We start from the raw sequence: 17,932 nt of genomic DNA, 5'->3' as shown, positions 1-17,932 counted from the left end.
AAGCAAGAGAACACAGGTTGGCAACTAACTTTAAATAAACTGCGCCACGCTCCGTGCATCAACAATTTACCCGTAGTCTTCGCCATCTGGCGCTGCAGCTCTGAATCGCAACTATCCCTGTGGAAACAAGAGAGACATTATTAGAGAAAAAGCATAGTGGAGCAAAGTACCACGCGCCCCTGCACAGAGACGCAGGACGGAGAGTTCAACGCACAAAAACCTAAGGTGAGAAATAACCCCAAGGGAAGGGATTTGGATCAGAGGGAGGTGGGAGTCCACCCATCACGGGCCCAGTATCTTAACCCTCCATTCTCCTGTTATAGGCACTACCCCAAGGTCTGGCGCATAACCAAGCAGAGAGGGATCCGGGATTGCGCACAGCCTTCCATCCAGTATCGTGTGGCGCCCCCGTGGATACCAGGTGAGCATAACGACTACATTGCAAGGCCAAGTTCAAAGACAATCTGCATGGCAGAAGGCATGGGTGATGAGAGATATTGGGCTAATTGGTGGTGAGGTACAGTCCAGTACACCCCCTGGCACCTGGGTCTGAGCTCACATGCTGCTAAGTGAAACAAATGTGCCAGACGGGGCACAAGCGTGCCAACCAATTGTAGAGGGCCATATAACGAAGGGCCTTATAGTTGAAGTGCCAATGGAGTACTGTCTTTCTAATAACTGTTGAAGATGACTTGCACTAGAGGTGGGCATGAGCTGTCCACCTGATTGTAGAGACGCAATCACAACCCGACCCCTTATAGAAAGTATACTTGGATGTTCCCCTTGAACCAACCACAACCCCCAAAGGTTTTTCTCATGTGCCAAGTAGTATGTCATGTTTTATGAGCCTTTACTATAACATTTTGTTTTTTTATGAAATGCTTTGAGAGAATGATGTGCAATGTCTGTTGTAACTCCCTGTTTTAGACAATTGATAGTAAAAAAGTAAAAGGACTTTGCATTCTTCCTGAGTTGGTCGATTATTGGTGTACAGTTATTCTGTTTCCCATCCACCTACATGACACGCTACCTAACAAGGGCCCTAAGCTCACTACCTTAGCCCATTCGGAAATTGAGCTTTTCAACAAATTTAGGGAGTTGGAAGCAGATATGAGGCATAGATTGCTCACATGTAGAAGCCCGCTAAGGGTGACTGCAAAGGTGCTTCTACACGCCAAATGTCCCCCTGAATCTTGACCAAGAGCTCTTCACTATACGTTGCCCTGAATCTAGACCAAGCTCCTCACTATACGACCCGCTGCAGAACCTCTAGAGGGAATTCCATCAAGTGCTAGAGCCAAACTACTCAGATTTTGTAGTCAAAAGGAATGAATTTGAAAGTATTACCAGGATACTGCATATTGTTGTGAAGGTGGTATGTGCCAACTGTCCCACATTTCTGCTCACTTTACATGCTGGAAAAGCATTTGTTTGGGTGGAGAGGTATGGCAGGGATTGTCCTATCCATGAAGAGCATGATTATAGCCAACTAGCAGAACCTGGTTGTGAATATAGGGATTTGTGAACTGAATTCGAATGCGGTGCGTCTAATGAGGGGCAGATGCTTGTGGTGCCCCTGTTTTTTTGCCTTTTATTCATTGTTCACACTTCTAGTGGAACTATTTATTGCTAAAATGGGACTGGGCAGATGCATTGAGTTAAGATGGGAGCAAGAGATCATACATGGGGTTTATTTGCGGATGACTTGGTGATGGGGTCTCTAAATGTTCACTCCCCACTAGCCAGTGGGGAGTGACCATTGACTCTTGGCGCGTAAGAAATGATATGCTGTGTCCATATGCCGAATTGAGAGGCCAAGTGACTTATGCCTGGCTAGGAGTTTGCAACTTTAAATGTATACTCCTTTTTAATGTTGTCTCTTAAGAGTTATGTAGACTCTTCAGCAGGATTTTAGGGGTTTAAAGAGTATATTAATTAGTGAGACATTATCAAATGTACAATTTCTGGACAGGTATGCGAGGATGTACGTTGGGGTGGCCTAAGTTGATTGGCAGCAGAAGAAACTAAAGTACTGTGAAATCTAGAACTATGAAACTACTGAACACACCAATAAAATGCCAGCTGAACTAATGTTCACTTCTCTATTTTTCTTGTAAAAATCTTCATAGAGCAGCAAAACGGTTTAATCTGTGGCCCAGTTAAGTGGATTTGCTGTAAATAAGTTATCTGCTAAGATCACAGGCAGAAGTTGTTCAGCCCCATTTCATGTCCATGATGATTGATGCTGGCTTTTCAGCATGCAGCACTCTGTATGCTGGAAACTATAGGGGCATATTAGTACTGAACACACTGAATTACAAGCATGCACAAAACTGGGGCTGCATAAGGGTGCTCCTTATGCTATTAATTCTGTTTGCATGGCAAGCACAAGTAGAGGCAATATGGGCTGTGGTGAGCTCAATATATTTTGTTCTGTATTTCTAAGAGGTGGAATTCCACAAGGTTGGATGAACCTAGAATCAGGTTTCTTATTTATTTCCTCCATTTTCTTGGAGTGCTTTGCCTAGTGATTGGATTCTATATGATACATTAAATTGGGGGTTAAGCTTGTTTTTTTCCCCCCATCAGGATAAATGGGCATGGCGGGGATGGAGAGGTTATTGGTTTATAAGATGGCATATTGTGCTTTAATGATAACTCGCAAACTGTGATTGTGTCTTTGAGAGCCGATATGTTGGACAGTCCAAGGTATTGCTCAATTCTGCTTTATATGATGTTTTTAGAGCTATTTTCAATTGTTCTGTACAGTGCTTCATTGACCAAATGCTTGAGCTTTTATAGATGTTTTAAATAAACGGGTGACAAGTGTGTAGTTTAACAGAATTAAATTTAATGTGAAAACTGTTTGCCATGCTGGTTTTGCTCTTTGGTTCTGTCCTGTTTAACTTTCATCTGGACTACATGCAGCAGCATGCAAGAAAAGGGGCTGGGCGGATTGGGCCGCTACACCCAACATTGGAAAGTTGCTCTGTGAGGTCATCTGACCACTGCATTCATTCTTGAAGGTCTGTTTGATATTTACTGCAGTACCATTGGTACCTATGTGCTCTTCACTCCTGAGAACCAAGTTATCTTGCAGAAATGTTCACTGTGACAAATGGTTAATTATTTCCAAGAATCTGACCGCATGCCAGAAAATTGGTCATGTGCCTGAACATTACCCAGCACAGTCAACTTCCTTCCTTTCATAGCTACAAGCCAACTTTACCACCCAGCCTCCGCTTCCAATGGAGGTTCCATGACTTGGATCCTCAGCGCTATGATCACCCTAAGCTTCTCGATTTCAGAACGCTTGCTCTTTGAAAATTGTTGAAAATATACACTATATTTACTGCTAATTATCATGGTACAGTAGCACTTCAAAAGAACTATACATGCTTTTAAAAGCAAATCGTTTTTGTCTTTTGCAAAATCATGATTGTCTGAATTTGTTATAGGGTAAAATGGGTAATAATTGAGCATTTTTTAAATAGTTGAACATGCTGCAGAAACATCGCTTCCATTAGCGAAACAAAACCCCCCTTAAACAGGAAACCAGTGGTAGACCAATACTTACTGGTGGTAGTTTGGCCCTTTTGTTGATTTGACATAAAGAAATAGTAAACGGTAAAACAACGTTGTTGTCAGTTTGTTGCAAACCTTCTCATTTGTGTGACCAAGGCACAGGAAAAAAGCAAGAGTGAAGAACAGAATACTGTTTGGTCTTAAGAGACGGTGGTCTGGCTTGTCCTATATTAAATAAATAACTTAGCCAACTTAGTTGGTAGAATGGGTTCTGGTTTCACTTAAACAAAACTGGGTGTTCGTTCAATGTGGGTTGTGCTGTATCGAAACGTTGCATATTGAAATGTTGGAAAGCCACACATGCACCCCAAACCGTTGATTTTCTTCGTGAACTTACATTTGTTAATGAATGCGAACAATACGTTTTGACTGTACCAGTAACAAGCCGCCCTAAGGACGTATGTGCACCTTTCAGGGTGATATGTTATCCGACAGTGACTCATCACCGAACTCTACTCCATTGCTGTTTCCTCGTGTGTATAATGTTTCATGTGTACTACATTGTAGCTGATTTAACTGTACTGTCTACTTACAATGTGACACTCAATAAAATAAAGTTTATTTAAAAACTGGGTGTTCACTATGCACTCAATTGTGACTGGAAGTGGACACAGCATCTTTACTGTCATACACCAGAATCCACATTTTTCTCAAGGAATATAAGCAGACGATTTGAAGTCTGGGGTCGGGAGAAGGTGCAGAAAAGTTGCGACTGAGATGGTCATTCTAAAAGTGCAAGCGTGGCCTTGTAGTGAAGATGGGAGATCACCTACATTATATTCAACTTGGGCATTTGGCAGCGCATATTTGAATGAAAAAGTAGATCACCAGGAAATTAACTTTATATGAGAAACTATTGCACAACTACGGGTGTCATTTTGGCTTTGGTTATATATAGGGTGTTGTCGGTTAATATGAGGCGAGTGAGCGAAAAGTATGTCTTATTGGTTAAAATATATCTGGCTGGGAAACTGATTTGGGGCAACCAATCCATGATGAAAATATACAGAGATTTGCTAGGAAGGCTTCCATGGGGAAGAACACTATTTAACCACAGTATAAGCTTTTGCTATCGGCAGTATTACATCACACAGAAAACCAAAGTCTTAACCAGGTAGTTCTGATCCCCAATAGAAGAGGTGTAGGGGGATGGGGATATCTGCTCGGCATATAGTGTCAGTGCTCTAAACTAAGTAACGTTTGGTTGGGTGTCTGATCCTTTATAAGAGTGATAAGCCTTTTCATCCCAAACTCCCCATAATATGCTCTGATTCATATATGCCCTGCATGGTGTATTTACTGCCACCTACGAGTGAGAGGATGCTGGTATTGAATGTACAATTGGTGGCTGAACTAACAGTTGTCTCCCTATGATAGGGTTGCAACCCATAATCCCATCCCATCCCATAACATAACGTGATCCATCAGACTGGAATATCTTTGTGATGAATAAGCTACCCCACTCTATGGAAAACACTTTAGGAAGGTTCATGGGTATGTTGACGCCTTGCTTCAAGTTATAGAAAAAAGTGCCCCTTGGATGATGCAAACCCACAATCCTGCTCCACTTCCGCTGAGTTTTAGGGTTGAATAGAGAGTGGGGGGTAGAGGTGATGAAGAGGTAGCAGGTCTAGAGATACCATTTTGATGATATGCAAAGTATCGATTTATGCGTCCTGCAAGCAAAAATCTAATAAACCAATTGTGGAAGGAAGAAATAAGGACCACAACAGAAGATGGCTTCCAAGTGAGCAAAAACAATTTCGGCTTCTCCCCTATGGTTATTTACCTTTCTCTACTGGTTATGGTCCCTTTAATTTTCTGGGAAATGCTTTTCACACACACTGGTGAGATTTGTCCAATTTTAGCTGTAGTTCCAACTTTTCATCAGATACCTGTTGCCACTAGATGTGTCTAGATCTGCAAACGGAACTGATTATTGGGCAAATCAAGCATTTCTCACTCTTTCTGAACAAGATTTTCTTAAGCCTTGATTGACTTTAGATTGCTTATAGAGCACTCCTGCAGCGACATTGCTATTTGTTTATACCAACAACCAGGGGTGGGGGGAGGGAGGGGTTCTGTTCTAGGCTCACTGGCAAGAAGGCAGAGTGTGTTCTTTGGACCTGGTAATTTGAACATCGTGGCACTTCATGCTCTTTTGTTTATCTGGGGAAGTCTGTGTATATGCACGTCTTGACAAGACATACTTTTCTCATGGATAATATGGTCATGGTCACATTTTAGATGGCACTGCATGTCCGGTTGCTTTTTCTTGACAACACAATATTGGTATTAACCTATTTTATTTACCATAAATGAATCCCCTTCAAAAGTTATTGGGCCAAGTCTACCCTGCTGATGGGGAACATGTGAGTGTCACATTGCACACAGATTCTATGAAATGAGCACTGAACTTGTGGAAGCAATAGACCAGAGTCTGTCCTGAAGCCACATCTGACCAGATTGTGCTCCGTTTCCATAGAGAACACCTCATTCCCACTTTGAATTCTCCAGAGTGGGAAGAAAACATCACGCTCTCCTCGGATTCTCTGGCAGTGGAGGACTTGCTGCCACATATTAACTTCCCTCTGGGCTGGGAGGTTTGCTCAAAGGCAATGCACTTGTCTTGGAAGCAAGACAATGCGATGTACCAATGGTTTAAAACCCGGTTCCGTGCTTAAGATCTGGACTTCGGCATGAAACTTGATATAAAATAACATACTTTTTTTTTTTTTTGCTCATTATCATTGTCCAAATTCTAACTCGGATTTTGAGAATGTATCCAGAGCAATTACACAATGTCTCTGACATAATTGTCAACATTTTGCATGCATGCCAACATGCTCCATTCCATTCGGGAGCTTCTAGTCCTGCCCTAGATTTAACTTTGAATTCTGGACTTGTAGTCCTGGGTATTGTAATGGGGTAATACAGGGCTAAAAGTTCCAAAATGCAAAGTTAAAATTGGTACTGGACTACCATTTCTCCCAAATGAAATGATGCATGTCTATGCTTAACATCTGTCTACAAACGTGCAGCAGGAGTAAAATTGTAAGCTACGAGCCAGGCATAAAGCCACCCCTCACCCTGTCAATTCTCCAAGAGTCCATTATCACTAGCTAGTGCAAATGTTGGTCTGCATACAGCAGGAGGCAAACATTCAAGTTCTAAGCTACTAGGCACCCATAAAGAGTCCACCTCAATTCTATACACACACACAGCCCACCACTTCTTGCTCACTATCCACATGGATGAGGGCACAACAATGCTTCTCTAACTGCACCTAGGTTGGTACTTCATAAAGTGCTGACGTAGCTGCCTGTGCACAGGTGGTAAGCGGCGATGGCCTAACTTCACCAGTAGTTCAGTAATTGCACAGTGGTCCTGTGACCATGTCAAGCTAAGTCAGTCTTTACTGAAGTTCTCTCTGTCTATAAAACGTGTAATGATGTATTCATCAAAGTCAATACTTTCACAACTTCCAATATATTGTAGTGTACAGTTTAATGATAGATTGATGATCACAATTAATTCCAATACAGATCAAAATTGCAAATAACCGCTTACACGTGTTTCGTTTTCCACAGGTCTTTTTCAAGGCTAAAAAGTTAGATTACTGTATGTGTCAAATTACTAGATAGTCGATAGAGACCAATTGCTCTAATGCCATGCTATTGTACTCCTTGGAGTATAGTCTTTCTCTTCAGACTACATGAATCCCTTCTGTAATGTCAAATGTGAATATGTACAGTCATTTCACGATAGTTCCCAAAAAGAAACAACGTCATCTACTTGCAAAGGGATGTGTGCCGAGTCAAGTATCGCTACATATAGCTCCTCAAATGTCTGTTGTTCTAGCAGATATCATGGATAAATCTGAATTTTATATGTGGGTGAATGCACCCCGGTCGTGTTCAGCCCTCTGATGGCGTTCTGCGTGGTGTTTCACATCTTACTCACTAAGGGTCAAATTCACTAGTCAATGGCTAGTGGCGAGTGCAAGTTTTGCGCCCGGGTATAAAGGATCATAAACCTTCATGTGCAGTATAAGCTACTATATTTTAATAATCCCTCCCTCCCACTTTTCTCACAATCTCTCAATAGAGAGACAAGACGGCAGCAAATGGACAAAAAACACTACTCTCAGTGACAATAGAACATTATAGAGCTATACATCACAGGTGGTTCTTCAGGCACAAGTTAATAATAGCAGCCCAGATACATTCATAGTCTTTTTTGGGGATATCTTTTCTGATAGAAGTTTTCCTCCACTGAAATGGTTATTAAATCCTGGATCCAACTGTCCACATCTCTAAGAATGTGCTTTCCCATGACTAATGGGGCACTACAAACCCACATCTGTTGTGGATTTATGTGGTGAACCGTCCGGGGTGTTGGCACAGGGGGGGGCAGAACCCATCTAGTGAAGGATCTGCAAAGAGCAGTCTCCACCAACAGTTCCATCTTCATCAACAAACTATCCCAAGAGGATTTCACCTTAACACATGACCAGAGCATATGTTAACTTATGCCGCCTTCAATACATGTCTAGCATGGGTCCTCCTGAGAGCAGTGTGTCAGTACATCTTGTGAGGGGAATAGTAGAGGTTCTGTAGTATACTCTGTGGCATCCAGATCTCAGATATTACATTGATAGAAATAGAGCAGATCTGTGCCCTTATCGAGCAGTCATTGGGCTACTTAAAACTTTGACCCACCTGGGTTTCCTCTACTGATGCACCCCACCCACAGTACTTTCCAGTAGGTTATACATGGTAGCAGCAGATGGAGGTAAGCTGAGGATCATAAATCTGGGCATGCAGAACTTCATCAAGGTCTCTGAACCAGTTGCAAGTGTTGCATCTACAGAGTTCATTGGCACTTAGTTTGTACTTAAATCGCAGACGCATACCACTAAGCAGCATATCATTAAAGAACCAGATTGCAGGGTCCTTGCAAGATTTCGAGTTTATTGTCCTATTCTTTATCTTCCAAGTCTGGTTCTTCCACATAGGGGAGTCTTTTGACATAGTTGAACTACAGGATTCTGTCTCGTTTCTTGTAAGGGTGTAGAAGTAGGACACAGACACACAGGAGGCATGCCTTTGGCTATAGACTTTTATTAGTGAGAAAATTAAAAAAGAAAACCCTATCTGACCCTAGTTTTAAGAGGGGTTTCTCTGCCTCAGCTAAATACGAAGGAATCGGACAGGATGTCAGTCTAAAGCAAAGTCAACCGTTCTGTGTCCAAAACCTATTTCCAACCCTTATACTATCAACACATCTAAGGAAAAGGAGTGCTGTTCTTGTTCCAGAAGAATGGCTCACTTCTCGACAACAGGCCAAAGTTTGCCTCTCGGTAATGCAAATGAAATGTTCTTCTCAAAGGATACAAAACTAAATTCTCAAAAGGTTCCTTGGATTGGGGTTCCAGCAAGGCACACAGAACAAAAGTCTTGTATCTTCACAGTGTAAGGGGGAAGAATCCCTCCCCTTGACCTTTTTTCAGGTTACTCAGGGGTTTTCCCAATGCCAGGACCAGTGTCTTTCTTCTCCTGGCCTTTAAGTCTCTTCACAATGCCAAGAGGATTACTCCCTCCTCTTAACTCCTTTCGCAGTGTTCATCAACACCAGGGGGCATGTCTCCCTCCCTCTGGCCTTTCTCAAGCTCTGCAGTTCGTGCAAAGAGAATGGCTCTCTTCTCATGGCCTTTTTGCACAATGTTCATCAACATCTGGGGTGGAGGGGAGGTCTCCCTTCCCCTGGCCTCTCACAATACTCTATGTTCACAGCCCACCTGGCTTACTACCCTGCTATGTATTATGACTATAACAATGATTTTGGAGGCAGTTTGTTATTGAATGTGGGTCCCTGACCCTTCTTAAATCTTCGCACTTCTCAATAATTAAGCCTGATTCAGTATCCTGCCAGGTATTCTTTTTGTCTAGTCCCAGTCCCCTTTTGTATTGGTTTCTTTCTCTCAGGACCTAGACCCCTTTTTGTATTCTTTTTTTTCTCTTTGGTCCCAGACCCCTTTGGTGTTGGTTTCTTTCTCTCTCCTGTGGTCTAGGCAGCCCTGGACTCCCAGTCCACCAGGGACTGCCACGAAAGAGTTGATTCTTGATGTCCCTCCTTATTGGTTGTGGGTCCCAGACCCGTGTCTCACTACGGTATGGTCCCTCAGGGTTCCCAGCAAGCATCCCGGTCTCCCAACCCTCCTCTGGTTGCTCACTGGTCACTCTCGGCTGCTTCTGGGTCTCTTGCCCCCGTTCAGGTACCTCCTTCTCCCTCCAAGCTCTGCGGTGACTCCGCAGCAGCTTCCTGCTTTTGGGTGGTGCATTCAGGCGTCCCCTGCGATCCAGCTTTTTCGACCAGCTGGTGAGTCTTCCTCCTGCTTCCAGGCACAGCCTGACCCCTGCAGAGCTCTCTCACTGCTGACGGGCAAGTGTGCCGTCCTCAACAGCTTAGTTTGGCTTCTGATCACAGGCTTCCCAACTCCGGATTCCTCCAGGGAGGATCTCTCTCTGTGTTTGAATTTCCCCATCCTATTTGCATTTGTACCTTGGCCAGTTTGTAAAGACTAGACCACTCAGCATGGTGTATAGGTGTGCTCTTTATGCTTCTGCACTTCTTCCTCGTCCCAGTACTGATGATGAGGACTCTCAGTGAGTCATTTGCTCTTTTCCTCATCTCAGTACATGAGGGATATAGGTCTCTTGAGGGGCCCATACTCTTTCTCATACCAGTACTTCTTACCTTACTGGTTTTAAGGAAACTGATAGGAATACTAGGGATGGTGTTGTAGGCGGGTTGGAGAGGAAGGTAAGGTGGGCCATGGGGAGAACTCCTTCTACTTTGGTCATCACTAATCCCATACAGGGCTTTCCTTCCAATGAGATCCACCCACTGAGTACCCATAGAGTACCACCCCCAGAGGGACTATCTGGTTGTGGCCTCACCACCCTGGCCTCATGGGAAGGGGCTTCCCCATGGAAGCAGTGACGATATCCTGGGATTCGTCAGTGGCTTAAATTGTTTGTGGGGTTTTTACAGGTGATAGGTGATATTTCATTGACAAATATTGAAAAGGACTGTGACACCCCTATTTCCATAAGTGTCTAGTTAAGTTTTAAATAATATTCATTAACACAGTAATAAAGGGATTTCAGCACGTTCACCCAGTGGTATCGACAGAGGTTCGGAAGCCATACACACCCTTTCAACTGGCTATTGAAGCATCTTCATTGGTATGTTAGTCGACCTTTTTCCTACTACCCACAGAAATTCCCTGAAGATGTTCTGTATATTTGTTTGATGGCCGGGTGTGATCAGGTGGGAGCATGTAAAATAGTACAACAGTTTTGAGTGGAACATAATCTTTAAAGTCCGCAAACAAAGGGGGGGTCTGGGAATCTCTCTACCAGCACGAACACAGCCCAATGACCTGTTCTTGGGTGAATAACCCCTGGGAGAAACTCTACCAAGTCTTTAGCTCACTGTCCTTTACACAGAGAAGAAATATCCCCGCATATCAGCCTTTGTCCTGCCCTGGGGCAGTCCAGCGCCGAAATGCTAGGCAATTCTCCTCTGAACAAGAGTACCATCAGTAACCCCATACACGTGTTTCAGCCTTGTTGGGCATCATCAGTGAGGTGAAACTGTTGCCTCTCTAAGAACAGTGAGCAAGGGGTCCACGTCTGGATTGCCCTGTTAACTTAGGGTGAAACCCAAAGTTAATGTATGCAAACAAAGGGGGGTCTGGGAATCTCTCTACCAGCACGAACACAGCCCAATGACCTGTTCTTGGGTGAATAACCCCTGGGAGAAACTCTACCAAGTCTTTAGCTCACTGTCCTTTACACAGAGAAGAAATATCCCCGCATATCAGCCTTTGTCCTGCCCTGGGGCAGTCCAGCGCCGAAATGCTAGGCAATTCTCCTCTGAACAAGAGTACCATCAGTAACCCCATACACGTGTTTCAGCCTTGTTGGGCATCATCAGTGAGGTGAAACTGTTGCCTCTCTAAGAACAGTGAGCAAGGGGTCCATGTCTGGATTGCCTTGTTAACTTAGGGTGAAACCCAAAGTTAATGTATGCAAACAAAGGGGGGGGTCTGGGAATCTCTCTACCAGCACGAACACAGCCCAATGACCTGTTCTTGGGTGAATAACCCCTGGGAGAAACTCTACCAAGTCTTTAGCTCACTGTCCTTTACACAGAGAAGAAATATCCCCGCATATCAGCCTTTGTCCTGCCCTGGGGCAGTCCAGCGCCGAAATGCTAGGCAATTCTCCTCTGAACAAGAGTACCATCAGTAACCCCATACAAGTGTTTCAGCCTTGTTAGGCATCATCAGTGAGGTGAAACTGTTGCCTCTCTAAGAACAGTGAGCAAGGGGTCCACGTCTGGATTGCCCTGTTAACTTAGGGTGAAACCCAAAGTTAATGTATGCAAACAAAGGGGGGGTCTGGGAATCTCTCTACCAGCACGAACACAGCCCAATGACCTGTTCTTGGGTGAATAACCCCTGGGAGAAACTCTACCAAGTCTTTAGCTCACTGTCCTTTACACAGAGAAGAAATATCCCCGCATATCAGCCTTTGTCCTGCCCTGGGGCAGTCCAGCGCCGAAATGCTAGGCAATTCTCCTCTGAACAAGAGTACCATCAGTAACCCCATACACGTGTTTCAGCCTTGTTGGGCATCATCAGTGAGGTGAAACTGTTGCCTCTCTAAGAACAGTGAGCAAGGGGTCCACGTCTGGATTGCCCTGTTAACTTGGGGTGCAACCCAAAGTTAATGTATGCAAACAAAGGGGGGTCTGGGAATCTCTCTACCAGCACGAACACAGCCCAATGACCTGTTCTTGGGTGAATAACCCCTGGGAGAGACTCTACCAAGTCAAGACAAAGGCTGATATGCGGGGAAATTTCTTCTCTGTGAAAAGGACAGTGAGCTAAAGACTTGGTAGAGTCTCTCCCAGGGGTTATTCACCCAAGAACAGGTCATTGGGCTGTGTTCGTGCTGGTAGAGAGATTCCCAGACCCCCCTTTGTTTGCATACATTAACTTTGGGTTTCACCCTAAGTTAACAGGGCAATCCAGACGTGGACCCCTTGCTCACTGTTCTTAGAGAGGCAACAGTTTCACCTCACTGATGATGCCCAACAAGGCTGAAACACGTGTATGGGGTTACTGATGGTACTCTTGTTCAGAGGAGAATTGCCTAGCATTTCGGCGCTGGACTGCCCCTGGGCAGGACAAAGGCTGATATGCGGGGAAATTTCTTCTCTGTGAAAAGGACAGTGAGCTAAAGACTTGGTAGAGTCTCTCCCAGGGGTTATTCACCCAAGAACAGGTCATTGGGCTGTGTTCGTGCTGGTAGAGAGATTCCCAGACCCCCCTTTGTTTGCATAATCTTTAAAGTCCCACTCTTGTCCCAATCATGGCCCACGAGTAAAGATTACATTTGTGCCATCAAGCTATATTCAAGCTTGTTTCATCAATGTTATCATTGACATTTTTAGAGCATGTCAAACAGGCAGGGGGATAATGGACAGCCCTGCCTTTTTCCACAAATAACGTTAGGGGTTAGACTGCGCTCCATTAACCATAGTCCTTGCTTAGCGGCGCCATTATAATCGCTTTTAAAAAGATCAGACCGAATTGCATCTTTCTTAATGCAGCTTACAGGAATGGCCAAATCGCCAGACAAAAAGCTTTTTCAGCAGCTTCACATGTCATGATGAGGGTGTCGTGGTCCTTATGGTGCTAGAGAATCGCACCAAGAAGCTCCTTTTACATTGACTGAACTGCCTGCCTACTATAAACAGCCTGATTCCTATGCATTATATGTGCAATTAATCTTGATAGTCTCTCTGCAAAGATATTACCTAGACTTTTTACATGTACGTTCCCAAAAAAATGCAGCAGTAGTTTTTACACCAGGAGTGGGCTTTGTTGGGCTTTGGGATTAGACTGATTACCACTGACTTTGATTTCTTATCTTTGTATACATTCAGATAATTTCGACTTGGCCCTATGAGATCGATTGAGGCGTCTGTTAAGTCCATAGACAAATGTCTTCTAACATTGCTCGCTTTCACAACTATTGTTCACGTTGGATCTAACCTTTCTCAGATGATTGTGTTTGTTCCAGTTAAGGCTGCTGTGAGGATTTTTCCTAATCTGTTTTAGCTGGTGGTATAATCTAGTAATTTGTGCTACTGCCAGAGGTTTTAATCCTTATCTCTGCAAATGGGTGAAGATGTTACACAAGTTTGGTATCAAAAAGTCAATGCACACAGAAAAGAATCAGCACAACGGCGTTCTGTAGCTTTTGAGCACAACTTCTTTTTTAGTCAAATCTTTTTAAAGAGGTTTATTTTTTAATCCTTTGGTTAACTGCATTTCAGGCTGCTAAAAGTGGCAAAGATTAAGGTTTTGAACGCACAGTACAAGTTTAACAGCAGACACCACTATTTTAAATTGGACTCATTCATATTTTGAAAACCATCTGCAACGCAGCCCCTGTTGAGTGCACACCGTTACTGAAAGCTAATGTGAGGATTTTGGTCTCAAGACTGGATTCTAAGTTTAACGGGGAAGTGCTTCAGAATCTTGCCTGGTTTTTTTCACATTCTTTGTCTACCTCATTTGTGATGTCACTGCTACGATGAAATTTCAACATGATTTAAGCTTGCACAGACCAAAGGTTTAGATTCAATTGTACTTCCCTTTTGACATTGTTTCTCCAATATGTTTCCTGCACTTGGGTGTATCCTCCCAACCTTTCTCCTCTGTGTTAGGTGGCCAAGTGGCCACATTTTGGTAAGGGCAGCACTGGCCTACTGGTTCATTTAAGATGACTGATGGTCTGTGGAACTGTGGTAGTTGGAACCGAATGACGTTTTGTTTCTATTTACATTTTTTTAACAAACGTTCCCTTCTTTTGGCAGGCAAAACACTCAAGATGGTGACAACGAGCACAGAAAGTAGTGCGCAGAAATACACAATTATAGGTAAGTGTACTTTTTTTAGTTTTGACTTAACTGAGACCTGAAGTTTGACTGCAAATGTATTTACCAAAATGTTGCGTTACAAGAAATCTGCCTTTTGGTGTGTGCATGTTTCTCAATTTTCTTGCAGAATTGCTTTTTTTTGTATGTCAATTCCTTAGTTACCAGTCTTAAGCTGATCTTTACTGATAATTCCCAGGTGTTACCCATATTGGACGAAGATTGATTCAACTAATTAATATTCATCGAACATCAGTAACTGAACCCACGGACCACTGGCTGGCATGCGCAGTAAACATGGGGCTAGCAAAAGCATTGTATGCTTTGTGTCCTGGGTTCACTGCGCAGAGCCACGAAGTGGAGCACGGCAATCACAAACTGTTGAGATGATCGGGGATGGCAGAGTTGTTAGGTTGGCCTCAGGTAATGTGGTTTTCTGCGTGGGGGAAACTTGAGAGGTGGGGGGGTCAGAGAGCCACCATTGAGAGCATGGTTGGAAGGGGGCGAGGAGGGAAAGAGTGGTAAGGGGAGACATCTGCATTATCTAAGAGCACCAGATCTTGGGAGTGAGGTAGACAAAATGACCTTCGGGAGCTGGTACTGCAGGACAGGGGTTCGGTGGGTAGGACTCAGTGGGTGGGATTTGATGGGTGCAGAATTCGGGGAGGCATGCTTCGGTGGAAGCACATAGGTTTGATGCCCAATTAGCCAAAACATGTTGGTAGTTGGTAGCGTTCTATGCAGAAGGAATATAACCTAGCAGTTGCCACTGGACTGTCCTTTATGGGGTGGGGACAGTCCCGGTATGATTTTTCCTTTTCTGTAATGGCACAGAAGGCTGAAAATGATTGGAAATGTTGCCTTGAGCAATTGCAGGTGCTTATGATCAATTGCATCCATCACTCATAGATGCTGGTGGACTAATAGTACTGCTTCCATTTACTGATAACATGAACTGAAATGTTTGTCTTGGAAAGTGGCTCACCTTGTAGCTGGCCTTCGACCGCAAACAGAGGTTAAAATCTAGTCTCTTTCTACATTTATAGCAAGAGTCTAGGAGCCATGGCTCAAATAACATGCTCTATGGAATGTCTTCCCCCTCAGCAGGCTCTACAACCACATTTAGCTCACTGCCTCCTTCGAGTGCAGTCTGCTCTGAAATGCTAGGCAAGTCTCCTCGGAGCGTGGTTATCGACCCTCCTGAATGGTGTACACCCTATTTAACAGGTTATTTGTCTCATGTACATTTTATACAACTTGGGGTTTTACTCTAAGGGCAATCCAGACGTGGATCCCTTACTCACTGTGCCTTGGAGGTTTCAGCTTCACGTCACTGATGAGGCCCAACAAGGCTGAAAAGGTGTGCCTGGGTTTGCCGATGGTACTCTTGTTCAGAGGAGTATTGCCCAGCATTTTGGTATTGGAATTCGATTTTGGGTGGAACCAGACTACCATGCAAATGGGTATTTCTCCTTGGTGAAGGGGGCAGTGAGCTATAACATGGTTCTCCACTCTCGTGAGTGGAGTACACCCCAGAGGAACAGGTTATTTGAACCATGTTAGTCTTCGGTAGAGGGGCACCCACCTCTGTGAAATCCTTCTACATTTAACACACATACGGTTTTAAGTGCTTGTGCATGACAATCCATCCATTATTCCAAATTTCATATCGACCATTGGATGTTTCCGTTTAGGTCTCATCTACAGTATGAGTCAGGAAATCCTTCAAGCTGTATTTATTTTGGCTGACTGCATCATAGGCTAGCGATCATTGGTCTAGAATGAAATATTTGGAATAGTTGGTGGGGATAGAGGGTTCCTAACAGGTTAGCAAATCTTGTCGAAGTGAAGTGTAGATCAGCTCAGACTGGCACATACAAAAAAACTGGCGATACCCAATAGACCATTGAGGCATGGATTTCTGGACCTAACTGGACTGGGCATTTACTAGGCAGCCTGCGCAAGTTAAGGGCGTGATGCTGTGTGCCACAGGTGCTCAGGACACGGAGACCTTCATTTGGGCCTCCCTGATCGACCGCTTTGTGCGATGTAACGCAGCGCTCGCTAGATCCGCCATCACCCATATAAAAGCTGCACATTGTGCGACAAAATCTAAGGGCGCTGGGTGCGCCACAGGTGCACAAGACGCTGGCCGACCTCCCGTTGGGCCTCCCTGAACGACCGCTACTTGTGATGTGTCTCAACGCTCCCTACATCTGCCATCACCCGTATAAAAGCTGCACATTGAAGCCCACTGCGGCAAAGCCTGCGCAGGCTAAGGTTGTGTGTCAGAGGTGTTGGGCACCGATGGTGTGCTGCCCCCAGAACTCCTTGCCTGGACACAGAAGACCCTCACCTCACAAGGCACTGCCAAACCCAACCAGCTCACGTGCATCTCCAGATCTTGAAACTTCCTTCAACACCAATGATGCATGTCGTGGCCCATCCAAACTGGCTAGACAGCCCTCCCGGCGAGCCATAAAGGTATGAGCCAACACCTGCATCTGCTTACTCCCTCTTTAGTATCCCTCTGTGTATTCCTCTTTACCTAATCCTCTACTGAAAACCTGACTCTACTCGGGGGCCCAACCCCCCCCCCTCCCCTCCGCCCAGAACCCAACGCTCTAGTGACACTACACCCTGCCAAACGTAGACTACTTTGCCTCGCACAGCATATGTAGCTTCCATCCCCACTGGGTGCGGCTTTACCAGCGTTCGCCCACTGTAACACGTTCCCCAAATTTGCTACTGTGATCCCGCACGCGCACTGTGCTTTAATATGGACCCAGTAAGCAGGGCATGCCTCGATCAACTTTGACTTTTGTCGCACTTTTGCACCTCTATGTAACCATGTTACTGTGTAACCTTCAATTCCTCGTGTAATTGTACTACGTGTCCCTTTCTGTATCTCCCTAACGGGCAACCTGCGGCCAGTGTGCAACTTGTCTCCATCGGTTCTACGTAATCTTCATCCTGTGCGTAAGTGTACAACTAGTCTGTCCGTTGCTACGTAACTCGCAACCTGCATGCAAACTGCTGAACTCATCTCTGTCTATAACTACGTAAATCGCAACCGACTTGGATAAGTGCAACTTGTCTCCATCTGTAATTTAGGTAACCCGTATCCTGTGTGTATATGCGCAATTTGGCTCTGCCTGTAAATCTCGTACACGCAACCTGTGTACACTTCCTACCTGTCTCCGCCTGAAAATATGTATTGCTCAACCTACACGGTTGTCATCTGCATCCTTCTTGTGCTGTAACCAACTACCTAAGCTGTAACCAGCAAATAGACTCCACAGGTTAAGTGCGCTATACAAATGTATAA

General features: G+C 44.5%; 1 protein-coding gene across 5 annotated transcripts in view; it reads left to right on the top strand.

Moving 5' to 3' along the window:
* Positions 1–17,932, top strand: part of TTBK2 (tau tubulin kinase 2) — a 1,138,589-nt gene that overhangs the window by 145,262 nt on the left and 975,395 nt on the right. For all 5 annotated transcript variants that reach the window (XM_069638663.1, XM_069638662.1, XM_069638661.1 and 2 more), the window contains exon 2: positions 14,545–14,607. The gene's annotated coding sequence lies outside the window, so the exon portion shown is untranslated. The remainder of the gene's footprint in view (positions 1–14,544; positions 14,608–17,932) is intronic.

Source organism: Ambystoma mexicanum, chromosome 14 (assembly GCF_040938575.1).
Source record: "Ambystoma mexicanum isolate Mex_15411 chromosome 14, UKY_AmexF1_1, whole genome shotgun sequence".
Classification (NCBI taxonomy): domain Eukaryota; kingdom Metazoa; phylum Chordata; class Amphibia; order Caudata; family Ambystomatidae; genus Ambystoma; species Ambystoma mexicanum.
The sequence above is the reverse complement of the archived record's forward strand: the minus strand, read 5'-3'. Positions and strand labels throughout refer to the sequence as shown.